This window comes from Anneissia japonica, unplaced genomic scaffold (assembly GCF_011630105.1).
Source record: "Anneissia japonica isolate Jap-2015-1 unplaced genomic scaffold, ASM1163010v1 scaffold251325_len469956_cov165, whole genome shotgun sequence".
NCBI lineage: Eukaryota > Metazoa > Echinodermata > Crinoidea > Comatulida > Comatulidae > Anneissia > Anneissia japonica.
In genome coordinates, this window is record NW_022730291.1 from 252,834 (window position 1) to 258,855 (window position 6,022).

At 29.8% G+C, this 6,022-nt stretch overlaps 1 long non-coding RNA gene and 1 other non-coding gene across 3 annotated transcripts in view; one reads left to right on the forward strand and one right to left on the reverse strand.

Annotated features, from left to right (window-relative positions):
- Nucleotides 1-3,204: 3,204 nt before the first annotated feature.
- The window catches only part of LOC117114810, a 28,203-nt gene continuing 25,385 nt past the window's right edge, over nucleotides 3,205-6,022 (reverse strand). For both annotated transcript variants that reach the window (XR_004446450.1, XR_004446451.1), the window contains one exon: nucleotides 3,205-4,173. This is a non-coding gene — a long non-coding RNA (uncharacterized LOC117114810). The remainder of the gene's footprint in view (nucleotides 4,174-6,022) is intronic.
- Nucleotides 4,342-4,423, forward strand: Trnas-aga. The gene has a single exon. It is a non-coding gene; the product is annotated as a tRNA-Ser (tRNA).

Consider the following 6,022-nt stretch of genomic DNA (forward strand, 5'->3'; position numbering starts at 1 on the left):
CGCTCTTTATAAGGATCTACGGTACAAAAGCATCCATAAAACAGTACAAAATCGTCTTAAAATATAAAAAATAGGCCTACTTATTAAAATAATTTACATTAAAAATACCTACTATTAAAATACATCAAAATTAGTATACCATGCACAGTGATTTCCGTTTATTTCGTACTCTGATTTAGTTTATATTTAATTTATAAAGGCAATTCGTGAAACTTACTGAAACGTAACGTACATAATATATCTTAATCGTAGGTATTTTTAATGTATGTATGTATGTATGTATGGGTGTATGTATGTATGTATATATATATATATATATATATATATTATATATATATACATCATTTTATTTAAAACATTGTTTAAATAAGAATTACTACATGTCTATGATGTCAATAATATTATTTAATAGTTGTATATTACATTAGTATAGTGTGTAACAGAATATGAAGGTTTTATTTTGGAAGCATTTTTACTTTACTGCTTTGCACTGGGATCACAAATAATGATATAGATTATTTTTATTTGATTTATTTGAATTTTATACATTTATGTTAAATAAATATTATCTATTTGATACATTAATATAATATAAACATCATTATATATAAATCATAGATTATATATAGATTATTTCTATTTGATTTATTTAAATTATATCCATATAAACATTATCTACATGATACATTAATATATATATAAATATATATATTATATAACACATTACCAAATATCATTAAAAAAAGTACAAGATAAACACTACATATACAATTACTAATGGATAACAAATCAAAATACTTAGCAACAACAACCATTCAATATTGTCAAAGTAATATATATACAGTACATTGAAATATATAAATGAATTGCAGAACAACAGATAAAATACGTATTTTAAAACAATTACCCATACATTTTTATAACATTCATTGTTCTTTTTTTTTTTTTTTTTTTTAGTGGTTTTTTGTTTGTTTTGTTTTGTTTTGTTTTGTTTTTGTTTGTTTGTTTGTTTGTTTTTTTTTTACTTCAAATCAAAAAGTTGGGGCCACTAATATGCACTACGGTACAACTTTTAACATAATACTTAACTATTAGTACACGTATTAATTCGAAAACCCCAAGTGTAAATTAGTTCGGTCGGCAAGTGATTGTTCTCCAAAGAATAGATAGGAAATTATCACCGGATACACAAGACGAATAATGAGGAATAATATTGTTGTTGTAAACAATGGAAAAAAAATTGCTGATACAGTTTTATTGTTCCGTTTTTTTAAGATTAAAGATATAGACCTGCAGCTTTTGGTAAATTCTGGAAAACTCCTATAAATACAACTGGACTGCTCATTTAACAGAAAACAGGTTATCTACCGCCGTATTCGTATCTTTGTTTCGTTTATATATATATATAATTGCTAGCGGTGATGCTTTATACATGTATATACATTTTAAACGGTAAAAAATGGAATCTGTGATTGCGAAATATAGTGTATATAAGGGTTCGAATCTATTCAGAGGTATTTTGTTACATAATTTATATATATAAATAAATATATATATATATATATATATATATTATAAATATATTATATATATACACACAAATGTAGTAATGCATCTAACAAAAGTATATGATATATATATATATAATATTCTTATATAATGATATATATATATATTTATTTATATATATATAGTATTCTATTGCAGCTATAGCTGAATTGCAAAAATAATGTTATAAAGCAAGAACAAATCAGACATCACACTACCTCATTTTTACAAATAAAAAAATACAGATTAAAAATATTACTTAAAAGAAACAATAAAATTATATAAAGTTATAAATTACCAACATTATTAAATCTCTGTCCAGATTATCAAATTTCCTTTGACAAAAAAAAAACAACAAAAGCTGTTATATGTATTTAGTAGTATTTAGTATTTAGATACGCTATTCATAGAAAACTATATCATAGCGTTTACAGAGTTGAATAATGATTTGAAGCAATAAGCTCAAGTTAATTTTGAAAAAAGATATGTTTTCAGTAGTTTTTTAAAAGATTCAACATAGATGTGTATAATAACTGTAGGGAGTTTATTCCATTCTATGGCCGCTGTTACACTAAAGGAACGATCACCTGATCTGCTATGAACTAAGGGGCATGAAAGGCGAAAAGGGTCTGATTCAGAGCGAAGATTTGGTCGTAATTTATGATGAACTTTTAAACAACTACTGAAGTATATTGGTGCTTGATCATTGAAAAATTTAAACACAAATAAAAGAATTTTAAATAAAATGCGTTCTTTGATGGGTAGCCAGTGAAGGGAATTAATCAGTTGTCTGGCATCAATACGTCTGTCTTCACGATATATGAGACGTGCAGACCAATTCTGAAGACTTTGTAGTTTCCTAATGTGTGCCTGGGTAACCCCTGTAAGGAGACCATTACAATAATCTAGTCTAGAGAGTACATGACTTCTTTAAACTTTTTATATCAGATGTTCTTACTGTTATATGTACAGGAATGTTTCTCCGCTTGCGTCTACCAGCTTTTTTTCCCCGATGACATGTTTTCGCTATTCCAAGTGAGTAAATGTTTGACCATAAATTATTCGGCAGTCTAATTAGCCTCACTGGCTTCAAATTAAACAATTCATCTCTATTGTAGCATAACTCTGGTTTTAAATGTTGATCAGAATCCCTGTTTATTTTGTTTATTAAACATCGAGGACCTGGATTAGGTTGAACATCCCCACTAATTAAAAGTTCAGTTTGAATTGTTGCAACTAAATTTGAAAAATATTGGATAGATGTGTATAAGAGACAGGTGTAACCTATAGGCCCAAATACCGATCCCTGTGGTAACCCTACTGTATTACTAACTATCTCTGATTGTGTGCCATTTATTTCTACACAAGTTTTCCAAGTTTCAAGGTATGAACGAAACCACTTTAATGCTACATCTCGAACTCCTAACCTCGTGGACAATCGTTTCATCAAGATTTCCCTATCTATCGTATCAAATGCTGATGATAAATCTAATGATAAAAATAGAACAATATGACCCTTGTCTAATAAAAGCATGATATCATTCTTCACCTTAATTAAAGCACTTTCAGTGCTATGATATGGTCGATAGGCGGATGGATGAACATCCCATAACTTATTTTCGGTCATATGATTTGCGAGTTGACTACAAAATATGCCGATATAGTAATGCTGTGCCTATATATGGTCATGATGTGCCTATATATGGTCATGATGTGCCTATATACAGTCATGATGTGCCTATATATGGTCATGATGTGATGTCATCATAACCATATTTGAGCATGTCACATATTTTTGAATATGAAATTTTGTAGTCTAAATTGATTATTCAGTTTTTACTGGTTTACTGTACTAACTTCAATTTATTTATTTTTTATTACGGTAATCAAAGAACAATTAATTAAATATTTTGTTTGTTTTATTTTTAATTGAAATATAATGCTTACTTAAATATACAAATTTTGCAATTTAGATATTGCATTATATGGAATTAGAATTTATTCATCGAGTTTATTAATAACAGTTAGTAAAAGTAGTAAATCCTTTCCAAACCACTAGGGCTCATAGGGCTGGATCTTTTTTCCAGCTTCTATAGCAGGAAGCGGACACTCCCTCTGGGTGAGACGCTGGTCAACCACTGGTGACTCCCAGCAATTTGCTGGTACCCATTAATAAGAGTTGGGTAGCAACGTATATATGGTGCCCTTACTCTGGGACACAAGTGAAATGAACCCCGACCTCAAGAATAATCTACTTATTGCACATCAAAACGTCACTGAGAAATGACTAGTGTTGTCCGAAAGCTCTTGTTTTATTTAGATTTTTCTTAATAAGTTTATATCTCTACCGAGATCCAGCCATAGTTTCCCGGTGCACCGTTGTTGTTTTCCAGTAATTTTGCCTTTTAATTTATTATAATTAGATAATACACTAATGGAATCAATAGATATAATTTTCGCCTTTAAAAATACGGATATTTCACTATTTACGGTAACACATCATGTTGTCTACATTATTACTGTGCCATTTACATATTTTACATCATCACCATGACTGCGGTATAGAGCTTCCTTTTTAAATCTTCATCATCAATGCTTTGGATACCGTACAACGTCCTTGCAAACCTAAAAATACATTCAAAAATACAAAAACAATTTATTAGCTGATGGTTGTACTTAAAGAGTGAATTGAAATTTACGAAACTAACAGCACAAGAAAGTAAATTCCGATGTTCGTAGTGTTGACCTGTTATTCGCTTAAAATCAATTAGTAAACTTATGACAGGAAGTACCGTAGTTGTAGCCGAGCGATTAAGGCGATAGACTAGAAATCTGTTGGGGTCTCCCCGCGCAGGTTCGAATCCTGCCGACTACGACCGTTTTAGTTCATAATGGTAATGATAATTACGATGAAACGGATAGTGTATATCATCGTAAATTTATTATTATGAGTAACAAACTTGCATTGGCCTACTATATAGAAGAGCGCGTGCCTGTTTAATAACTCTTTAAAATGGTAAAAGGTTTTGATAACGTAAATCCAAATGATTATTTTTTTTTTTTAAGGATTCAATAACCAGAGGACAAAATTATAAGGTTGCAAAACAGCACACCAGGACTATGCATCGAAAGCACCTTTTCTCATATTATTTAAAAGTGGAATGCATTTAATAGCCTAGTGACATAGTGTTTTGACAGTACATGAATTTTTAAGTCCAAACTGGAAAAACATCTCAACCTTCACTCACAAACGGGCCTTTTCGCTAAACCCCGCCCCTTGGATATTGTTGCTAAGGTCCCACAAGACGCGAACATGCGGGACAACACGTATGTTCTTGAGACGCGCGCGTATTCCTAGCGCTGTTCTGATTAGTCAGTTGTTCAGTTTGATCGACATTCCGGAAAGGTCTATTGGGTAAGCCACCAACGATTGGTGAATAAATGTGAAAGCTTAAGAAGGCTCGATGAATGAAGTAAGAAACAATAAAGAATGATATAATTACAACTAAACAATTAAAAAAAAAAAACTACATAAAATACGACAAAAAAACATTAATTAATTTACTATTATAAATGTTGCCTATAGAAGGTCTCTCTATTTTCACCATTATATTTTATCACTTCATCTCCCCCATCGCTTTTCCCTCCTATCTACACTTCTCAATTCAAATCAAATCAAATCAAACCAGCATTTATTTCTTTCACATTATATACCGATTAAAAACTAAATATAAATAAATATTTATAGGTATTTATGTATATATATTTGTTTTAGTCAATATAAATTATTATTGTTTTCAAATTCACTACTCCACTTTTATAAACAAATGATAATAATTTAAGAAGTGTCGTGCTATGATCTTCTATCATGTCATAGATATAGAGAGTAAAAACATGTGGCATTCCTGAATATGGTAATGATGACATCACACCATGACCATATATAGGCACATCATGAATATATATGGGCATACAATTAGACAGAGCTTAAAATGATTAGTTTGCTCAGCCTTTTGCAGTTTTTTACAAACCCTTTGCCGTGTAATTAACACTGTCAAACAGTTGTTTTTTTTTAAATAAAGCTTTGGCTGTATTGTTTCAATAATCCTACTTCTAATTAGAATCAGTGAAACAATTAAACTATATGCAAATTATAGCCTCTAATTGCTGTCCAATATGAATATATTACTCTTTTTCGTTGACCATTTTATTGAATTAACGTCCAAAAGATTAAACCTTAATCAAACCAAGAGCAAATTACCTTGCTAACTTATTAATTGTGTCGTAGTTAATGACAACTTGTTACTACAGTTAATAAACGCCATTGCTTAATTAATATAAACTGAGTAATAAGGTTGCGTAGAGAATTCATCTACTAAAGAGAAACATTTAATGTGGACTGTCAATCAGTGAATTGCTTAGAAAGTTAGAGAAAGAAATAAATATGTATAGGATATGCTACACGATGTATTAT